Source organism: Sus scrofa, chromosome 9 (assembly GCF_000003025.6).
Source record: "Sus scrofa isolate TJ Tabasco breed Duroc chromosome 9, Sscrofa11.1, whole genome shotgun sequence".
Taxonomy (NCBI): domain Eukaryota; kingdom Metazoa; phylum Chordata; class Mammalia; order Artiodactyla; family Suidae; genus Sus; species Sus scrofa.
Genome location: NC_010451.4, coordinates 2,134,151 through 2,144,143, shown reverse-complemented (window position 1 = coordinate 2,144,143; position 9,993 = coordinate 2,134,151). Strand labels below are relative to the sequence as shown.

The 9,993-nt window shown below is 56.4% G+C and overlaps 1 protein-coding gene across 4 annotated transcripts in view; it reads left to right on the top strand.

Annotated features, from left to right (window-relative positions):
- Positions 2,716 to 9,993, top strand: part of PPFIBP2 (PPFIA binding protein 2) — a 156,712-nt gene continuing 149,434 nt past the window's right edge. The window contains exon 1 of one of the 4 annotated variants that reach the window (XM_021062292.1): positions 2,716 to 2,920. The gene's annotated coding sequence lies outside the window, so the exon portion shown is untranslated. The remainder of the gene's footprint in view (positions 2,921 to 9,993) is intronic. The other 3 variants (XM_021062296.1, XM_021062293.1, XM_021062294.1) reach the window with 3 other exon arrangements.

The following is a 9,993-nucleotide window of genomic DNA, read 5'->3' as shown; positions in this document are numbered from 1 at the left end:
TCCAAGTCGGATTTGTTTTCACTGTGCCATGGGGAACTCTTCCCATAGCTTCTGAGTAGCTCTCTGGCAGAATAGAATTACCCACCCCCTGGACACAGGGCAGGTGCCCACAGTGCTAACAGAGTGCTAAAGAGAGCCTTGATCCCTTGTGGAATGAGGCAAGTATGAATTTAAAAAACACGGTGATATTACCCACTCCATGGGTTTGGGGACATTAGCTGCCTGCGGGTAAGATAACATGACCTATTTCACAGGGGAGAGGAATGCGGGGGTGTGTGTGTGTGTGTGTGTGTGTGTGTCAGTGCCTGGAATTCTCCCTGAGTCCTGCACACATAATTTGGGCACAGAGGGGCTGCCTGTAACGTGCCTGCCTTTCATCTGCCATCTGCTTCGATCTGACAGTTCTGCAGGGCACAGCAGCCTCTAACAACCCCCTCTGGTGCCTTAAATTCCTGCAGCTAGAACCGCTTTTTTAGGTCAAGACATTTTCTCAGGGACGCTCCAGTTCGTGGGCCACTCACTCTCTTTCCCCTGGGGCCGCGGCTGGACATGCAGGCCCCTGCCTACTTCTTGAGCTTCTTTCGGATGAATTTTCAGCTCTGGGTCTTTTGTTGGATTTCTGTGAGGACTGGGGTTCCTAAGACTTCTACCAGTGGTTCTTACACGTGACGGCATCGAAGAATCACCTGAGGAGCTTTTAAAAATCCTGGAGTTCCCGTGGTGGCTCAGTGGTTGACGAATCCAACTAGGAACCATGAGGTTGCGGGTTTGAGCCCTGGCCTCGCTCAGTGGGTTGGGGATCTGGCGTTGCCGTGAGCTGTGGTGTAGGTCGCAGACTCGGCTCGGATCCTGCGTAGCTGTGGCTCTGGTGTAGGCCGGTTGCTACAGCTCCGATTGGACCCCTGGCCTGGGAACCTCCATATGCTGCAGGAGCAGCCCCAGAAAAGGCAAAAAGACAAAAAAAAAAAAAAAAAATTCTAATGCTGGGAATTCCCATCGTGGCTCAGTGGAAACAAACCTGACCAGTACCCATGAGGATGCAGGTTTGATCCCTGGCCTCACTCAGTGGGTTAAGGATCCGGCATTGCTGTGAGCTGTGGTGTGGGTCGCAGACGTGGCTCAGATCCCATGTTGCTGTGGCTGTGGTGCAGGGTGGCAGCTACAGCACCGATGGGAACCCTAGTCTTGGAAACCTTTTTGGCCCTAAAAAGACCAAAAAAAAAAAAAAAAAAAAAAATCCTAACGCTTGTACACCCCCCACAGCAGCGCCCCGAGCTGTTGCAGTGACACACTGGATCCTTAACCTGATGAGCCACAAGGCAACTCCAGCTTACACTGTTTTTAATGTGATTTTTCAAAAAGTTCTAGAGAACAGACTAGCATTTTCCAGGGGCTGTGTGTCCACGGGGGCGACCGCGTGTGGGGTTTGGAAACACACATGAACTCGTGTGAACTGTGGCAGCCTCCTGTACAAAAGCCTCTGTGCTGCTATTTTAAGGAAGTGAAAGAGAACTAAAGCTTCTCCTCCTGTTGTAACACAACTCTCGTGGGCCCCAGCCTTCCTCCGCTGGCTTTGCCCTTGGCCTGCCTCTGGCCAGGTTCCCGCAGTGACCAGAGTCTCATATTTGCCAGGGTGGCTTAAGTTTTGTTCCCACGTGCGGGTCTTGTGGGCATGCTGGTAACTTCAGACCACCAGCATAACAGGAAAAAAGATGTGTCTTCTGGAGTCCATCACCACTCCAGCCTGTAGAAACGGATCTAAAGACCGAGGCTAGGGTGGTAAGGACTCCTGCCAGAGCTGGGGACTATGCCAGAGTCCCTGGTGTCAATGCCACTGAGGCCCACAGGGATTTTAATCAGCTGAACCGGGCAACCAGTTCTTGGAGGCCCAGGGAGGGCAACCACCAGTACACCCAAAGGGGATTTAGGCCCCACGGTGGGGGAGGGTGTTGGACTGGGTCCCCGGGGCCCGGATTCTAAAGTCCATTCCTGTAGTGAGACCTCGCCAAAGCTCTTCAGCCTGTGGAACCCCGGCCAGGTGCCGGGCACAGGGCAGCGCTGCGTCTCCACGGCGGTCACGAGAAGGGGCTCCAGTGCCTTTGCCTGGCGCCAACCACTAGAGGGACCTCCACCCCAGGTCTTGGGGTTCCGGCGCGGCAGACCCTAGGGTGGCTCAGTCTTCCAAACTGGGAGCCCTCAGAGACACGAAACGAGGCTCTTCTCAGGCCAGCCTCAATTTGGACGGGATGGCACCGGCCTGGGAAGTCCGCCCACCCAAACAGTGGCTACGCTGGGGTGCCCCTAAAACCTTTTTTCCATGGCTTCGCTCTGCAATTCTCGACACGAGTTCCCTTTCTGCTTCTCCTGCGGCCGGGAGCGGGGCCGAAGGGCCGGAGAAGCCCAGGGGACCGGCAGCTGGGCACGGCGGGCGTCTCCCGGGGCCGGAAGGGTGCTGGAGGGGGAGGTGACAAGGGCGAGGCGGGGCTCCGGGGGGCGTGGCCTCCGGGGAGGCGGGGCGGGGTAACGCGGAGCCGGGCCTAGGGGGCGGGACAGGGCTGAGGCGGGGGCGGGGGGCGAAGCAGGTTCGAAGGGGCGGGGTTGCCGCGGCGGGTCCCGCGGAACCGGCACCTTTGGCTGACCGGTCCCTGCGGGCCGCCGGGGGGCGGAGCAGGAGGGGGCGTGACAGAGGGGTGGTCCCGGCGGGGGGGGGCGGGCGCTCCGGACCAGCCTCCCGCGGGTCCCCGCCCCCGTCACGTGGGCTCCAGACCCGGCGGCTGCCGGTCGGTACGCTGGTTGGTAGGTTCGCTGGTCGGTGGGTCAGTGGCCTACGGCTCGGTGCTCGGCTCGCTTGGTCGGAGGTGGGAGGGACGCCGGAAAGGCCCGCACACCTGAGCTGCCCGGAGCGGAGCCCCGCACCCAGGTCAGTGGGCTCTCCCCACGCCCCCAGGTCTGCTGCGCGGTTGGGTCGCGGGGGGGGCTCCCCTGCAAGGGCATTGACTGGGAATCCCCGGACCCCCAGGTCCAAGAAGCACTTCGGATGTGGGGTGAGTGCCTCTTTGGGCCCCAGGTGTCCCAGGCGCGAGGATGGGGCCCGAAGACGAGGAGGAGGAGGGTGTAACTCCCAGTCTTGCCGGGGGTCTGCAGACCGTCTGCGCCCCTACAGGTGCCAGGATAGACCGGGAGATGCGCAGGGTGGCGGGTCCCCTCCCTTGTGTGCGGTGTCACAGCTCTGCTCCATCAGCTGGAGCAGCGGCGTGGTGTAGAAGCGAGCCCAAGGCGGCGGGGAAGCTGGTTGCCTATTTGCCCGAGCAAATCGTATTGCGCAGAGCGTGTGTCCAGCTGCAGTGCCTGAGCTGAAACCAGCTCTGCTGTAATTACAAAAATGCAGCATACTTTTCCGCATGGCAGGCCACTGCCTCCCAGGAGACAGCAGGATGGGGAGAGGGCTACCTGAGAGCGGTGGGCTCCCCGCCCTCCTGACCTCCACCCCAGACCTGCAGTTCCTTAGGTGAAAATATGACGATATATTTAAAGACCAGAACTTGCAAAGTTTGAGTAAGATCAAAACAGGCATTTTAGCCAGCATTGCATCCTCGTAAAAGATCCAGAGTGTTGTATGTTACTTTTAGACGAGATGGACATTTGGTATAGACCCGTCTCCCTTTCCATATTTTGGGTTACTTCGTTTTTCTCATCTCTCCTTCCTTCCCCAGTTCCTTAATTGATTAGAATACACATCTGGAGTGCTTCCCAGTTTTACGTCGCATTCTGTGAAGTTAAATGCCCAACTACAGGAAGGTCGTTGGCTGTACACAGAATTTGTCTTCAGCATGTTCAGTCTCTATTATTGATATTGTATGAAAAACATAATATTTCCTTTGGAGAACGTTTCTCTTTGGGGCTTAAGACAGGCAGCCCATTTGTATGTAATCTGCTTAAATTTGTGTTTAAATGACTTTGAGGTGGGAATAGGCGAGCTTTTCACTTACTGCACTCAGCCCCAGTCTTGTTTGCTACAGTATTATTGCTTTGAGATTTGATGATGTGCTAGTTGTTAGTAGCTTATTGCTACTGCAGAGGCAAACTGAGTGTCATGGTCCTTTCGGTGGGGGGGGGGGGGGCGCGACCCCAGGTGCCCTGGCTTTTACGAAGCATGAGATACGCTAGGAAGGAGGTAAGAGCAAAGGGTTGTTGTGGGAATTCCTGCCTTTCTTCTGAGCGGGGAAGATCTGGGATAATTTCAAGAAGGGGCGACGTATGTGTGACGGGCCTTCCAAGGGCTTCTGGGCTTCTCCCGGCAGAGGTGGGTAGAGCATGACCCCTCTGTGAGAGCGTGTAGCCAGGCAAGCCCTGGGTAGCCTGAGAAGTGGCAGGGTTGGTTCCGGTGGTGAATGGTAGATAAGGAAGTTGGTGACACGGAAGAAACCCCACGGGCCACCAAGGCCAGGTGAAGTCTGGACTTTGAAAGCAGGAGAACCAACAATGTTTTTTTTTTTTTTCTTTTCTTTTTTTAGGGCCGCTCCCACGGCATATGGAGGTTCCCAGGCTAGGGGTCTCATCGGAGCTGTAGCCACCGGCCTACACCACAGCCACAGCCAGGCCAGATCCGAGCCGAGTCTGCGACCTACACCACAGCTCACGGTGATGCCGCTTCCTTAACCCACTGAGCGGGCCCAGGGGCATCATGGTTCCTCTTCGGATTCCTTTCTGCTGCGCCACGACGGGAACTCCCCAACAATGGGCTTTAAGCAGGAGCTTGACTGGTGGTTCTGGGAGTTTAAAGCCAGGGACCTTGGCCCTTGACCCTCGCTCCCAACCCCCACCCTGCCAACCCCTAGTCCTGTGGAGAAAATCCAGTAAATATTTGTGGAATGAATGGTCCGGCAGCACTTTATAGCCGAGCTTCTCAGCCTTTAACGAGCTTAGGAATTACCTGGGGATCTTGTTCAAATGCAGATTCTGACTCTTAGGTCAGGGGTGGGACCTGACCTCCTGCATTTCTCACTCGTCCCCAGAGGCTGTCCCTGCACTGTCTGTCGAAGGATTTAGAGCCTTAGTTTGCAAGCCCGGCTGCGCCTCCCTGTCACCTGGGGAGCTTTTAAATTACTCAGATTAAGTAGGTCTGGTTGTTTTTTTAAACCAAGTTCCCGGTGATTCTGACGAAAGCCAGGTGGGACGGGCTGGGGCGGGGGTGGCCCCGCCAAGCTGGGGAAGCAGGGACAGTGGGGGTGGAGAGGCCAGTCGGGACGGGGAAGAGCCCTCAAGACAGAATTGATGAGGGCTTGTGTTGGACCCCGGAGAGGGGGCAGTTAGGAGGGACCAGGTGGGCTGGGGCCAGTGGAGACGTGGGGAGAGGGAGAGTCCGCAGGAGCTGAGCTTGGACCAGGGCCTGGCCTGCCCTTTAGACTGTATCGTTGGCAGTGATGTCTGGACAGTGTGTTTTTTTACTGGCCAACGAAAACATGTTCTTTCTAACATACAGATCTGTTCAGGCCACTCTCCTGCTTAAAATGCTCTGGTGGGTCCCCTTTTGCAAACCACGAGAAGGAGGAGCTGATAGGAACACCAGTCTTGAGGCGTTGAAACATTTAGGAAGTCCCCAGACTGCACTTCATTCAAGAGGTGACAGGGAGTTTAAACAAAAAGACGCGGTGTCGTCACCATTTGGTGGGGTCGTGACCTGGCTGCATCCCTGGCAGCTCCGTGTGGTCCTGAGTCGCTTTTTCCTGCTTCCTCCTCCCACAGAGCAGTTCCACTTTACGCTTCCTGGCCTCAGTCAGTCTTTGGTTTCAACACTTGATGACACACCTCCGTGTCTCAGTTTTGGCAGAATCTGCAGCCGGGCTCAGAAAGGTGACCTGTCTCTGACAGCCAGGTCTTGGGGTCCCCAGGGGGCCCTTCTTGTCGCACACACGCTGTAAGTACCGTCTGGGAGATGCAGTCTGTTTCCCTCTGGACCCAGATCAGGGCCTCGCCGGGTCCCGCTAACGCCCAGCTTTGTCTCGGAAGGTGTGTGGTTTCCGTGGGATGCTCCTGGGTTATTCTTCCTTTGATGCTTCTTGGGAATTCTTACCCTCCCTTCCCCTGTCCCATACGCATTTATGCTCAGAGAACCCAGCAGTCACTGCATGATGATTTTATGTCATTTTTTAAAATGTTTGCAGGCCTATGATTTGTTTTCATTTTTTATTTTTATTTTTTTAATTAAAGTATAGTTGGTTTATAGCTTTTCTTCTTCTTTTTTTTTTAAGGGTTGCGTGTGGAGGTTCCCAGGCTAGGGTTGAATCGGAGCTGTGGCCGCCAGCCTACACCACAGCCACAGCCACAGCCACGCGGGATCCGAGCCTTGTGTGCCACCTACACCACAGCTCAAGGCAATGCTGGATCCTTAACCCACTGAGCGAGGCCAGGGATCAAACCCGCATCCTCCTGGATTCTAGTCTGGTCCTTAGCCTGCTAAGCCACAACGGGAACTCCCCAGTTTTTCATTTTTTAAAGCTTTACTGAAGTGTAGTTGATTCCCAATGCTACGATAACCTCCGCTGTACAGTGGAGTCACGCAGTCACACACACCCCCCCACCCCCACCCACCCACTGCTCGATGATTTTCATCACCCAGTTCCCTGCTGTGGAGGCAGCCTGGCCTCTCCAACGCCTCCGGGGGTGGAGGGTCTGAGAAGAGGGAGTAGGATTGGCCTCCAAAGGATGAAGTATAACATCCTTGTTTGGCATTCAAGGCTCCACAGAGGCTGCTCGTAATTTGATTCACCAGCTGCATCTTCTCTGTTCTCCAAACTGTGTGGTTTCCCAATTCCTCTCCTTTGAGCCTTTTTTTTTTTTTTTGCCATTTCTTGGGCTGCTCCCACGGCATATGGAGGGTCCCAGGCTAGGGGTCGAATCAGAGCTGTAGCCACTGGCCTACACCAGAGCCACAGCATCGTGGGATCCGAGCCGCGTCTGTGACCCACACCACAGCTCACGGCAACGCCCGATCCTTAACCCACTGAGCAAGGCCAGGGATCGCCCAGCGATCACCTCCCCCCGGAGGCGTTAGAGAGGCCAGGCTGCCTCCACAGCAGGGAACTCGGTGAAGAAAATCGAGTAGTGGGTGGGTGGGGTGGGGGTGTGTGTGTGACTGTGTGACTTTGCTGTACAGCGGAGGTTATCGTGGCATTGGGAATCAACTACACTTCAGTAAAGCTTTAAAAAATGAGCGGACCCGCAACCTCATGGTTCCTGGTCAGACTCGTTAACCGGAGAGTCTTTGCATCCCTATTTCCCCTTCCTGGGCAGACCTCTGTCTCTGCTCTGCGAGATGAATGAGCTCTTACTAATCCCTGAGGATGTGGGTCAGCCTTAAAACACCCCCAACCCAAGTCCGCTTTACTCTGCTCTTTAAATTGTGCTCGTACAGACTCTAGCGTGGATTTCTGCTAAGGTGCTTAACACACTGGCTTTGCATGTCCGTTCACACCCCCTCTACCAGCTGGGCTGCCCTGGGGTTGCATCAGCCTTGTGCTTGGCCCTACACGCAGCAGATGCCAAGGAAGCGTTTGCCTCAGTGAAAGGGGAAAGGGGACGGGTTGTTTTGGGCCTGCGATGAGGAAATTCACAAGGGCAAAACCTGAAAGACTAGCACAGGCCTGATAAGAAGTGGTCCACGGGCACGGTCATTGAGTTATAGGCTGGGGTGGGGACACAGGTGAGGCTGCAGTCACGTCGCAGAGACCTTGAAAGTTGAAGTCAAAGAAGATAAAGGAATGACGCCCCCGAAGGTCTTGGAGTTGAAAGAGGCAAGTGAAGGCTGCTTTGGGGAGGGTTCGAGACTGAGGCGGGCAGGTTGGAGGGATGGAGGAGAACTTGGGAGAATGTGCTGATGGCATCGAGGTGGCTTAGGCCCTGCAGCAAGGCCACGGCCATAGGGACGGCGAGGAGGAGCAGAAATCCCGCAGGAGCTGGTGACTGATGGGGTTTGGGGAGAGAAAAGGGTCAGTGTGGACCCTGACATTTTGTGCCAGATTTTGCCGGGGGAAGAATGAGGTGGTTGTTAGTGGCTGAGAGCGTGGACGCGCTTCTCGGAAGGGGGAGGGAGTGAGGGTGGCTGTCGCCTTCTGGAGTCAGGAGGGGCCTTGGGTAGCTCCTTGCACCCCCTTGTACGTTCACCCACGAGGATGGTGAGGCCCAAAGAGACCTATGCACAGACGCCCCACCGCTGGCGGCAGAGCCCAGGCCTCCTGGCCCTCGGGCCCTGGGTTCTAGCCCTTGTCACACGGTGGGTTTGGCCAGACGAGAGCTGCAAGAAGGTCCAGATGGAGCTTCCAAGAGGCAGTGAAAAATGAGACGGAGATCGGGTGCAGGGCGAATTCAGGCTGTGGAACAGCTCCTGGAGTCTTAGAGGTCAAAGATCCAGGGGAGGTGTCCCCGTCAGCCAAAGCCACTGGGGCCGTCACAGCTGCTGGGACCTTCTTTTCGTCCCATGGCCTGTGCCGTGTGGGCCGATGGGAGTGGCTTATGCTATCAGCTCGCTTTCACTTGTTAGTGCTCCGTGTGGGCCCACATGGATTAAATGGTCTTTCTGGGAACGCAACCCATCCATCAGTTCTGTGGAAAGACGTGTTCCAAGGACCCGAGCCCCTCTCCCCGACAACACACTTTCAGGACACAGCCACCCAGTCATGAGCTGCCTGTGTGGCGCTGGAGTCGGCGTGATGGGCGGGAAGTGCCTTTTTGCGGAAGGCTTCAGCCATGAGAACCCCTTCCCAGCAGGAGCCTGTGCGTAGGGCCAGGGCCAGGGATTCTAGATGCTGAGTAAGGGCCACAGCTGCCCAGTAAGGAAGGAGGACCCGCCACGCCCCTCCGCCTGGCCAGGCCCTCGGTCTCCAGCCTCTCAGGGGAAGTCCGGCCGTTGCCGTGGCATGAGGGTCATCTCGGTTTGCCCGGGCAGAGCTGGGTTAATGCACGTGAAGCCTGTAGAGTATTGCCGGGCATGGGGTAATAGCCAAATGAAAACAAGCACACACGTGGAGTTGCCGCCGTGGCCCACCGGGATGGCGGGCAGATCTGCAGCGCCAGGATGCGCGTTCAGTCCCCAGCCTGGCAAAATGGGTTTAAAGGATCCAGTGTTGCCGTAGCCGTGGCTGGTCTGATTCCTGGCCTGGGAGCTCTGTATGCAGCAGGGTGGCCAAAAAAAAAAAAAAGAAAAGAAAAACAAACCAACCCGAAGACACATGGAATGCTGTGATTCCACTTAGAGTCAGAACTCGCCAAGCCTCTCGGGTCTTTGGAGTTACGTGGCTGCGTCTGTATAACTCAAGCTATGTGAGGCGAGTCTCTCCTCATCTTGTTTTGAGTGTGTGTGTGTTTTACTGAGACCAGAGTGTGAGCACAAGTCTGCACACCCACGGTAGAGTGACAGGGGCTGCCGGCGATTGCAGACTGGAGAGCTGAGTGTCGTGGGGGGGCTGGGCCTCCAGCCTTCAGGAGGGGTTGCTAACCCGGGCGAGGCTGTGGGGCCCTGATCCCAGCACGGCCTCGGCCCCTGCAGGTGCTGTGGCTTCCCGACACTCTGCTCTGGGTCCGGCTGTGTCCTCTCTGGCTGAGGACGGGCATAGGGAAGGAAGTGCCCAAATCCCAGGGTTTGCTCAGGGCAGCACGTGCCTGCCGGTAGAGTCAGAACCCCGACCCTGACTCCCCGGTGAAGACACAAACCCACCGGGACTGTGAGCGAGGTTGCAATGGCCCACTCATGCAACTGGGCCCTCGCCAGGGCAGGACCGTCTGACCTCGAGGCCACTCCTGTGACTGCTCTGTCCCAGGAGCTCTTCTTTTTTTTTTTTTGCTATTTCTTTGGGCCGCTCCCGCGGCATATGGAGGTTCCCAGGCTAGGGGTCTCATCGGAGCTGTAGCCGCCGGCCTACACCACAGCCACAACAACTCGGGATCCAAGCCGCGTCTGCAACCTACACCACAGCTCATGGCAACGCCGGATCGTTA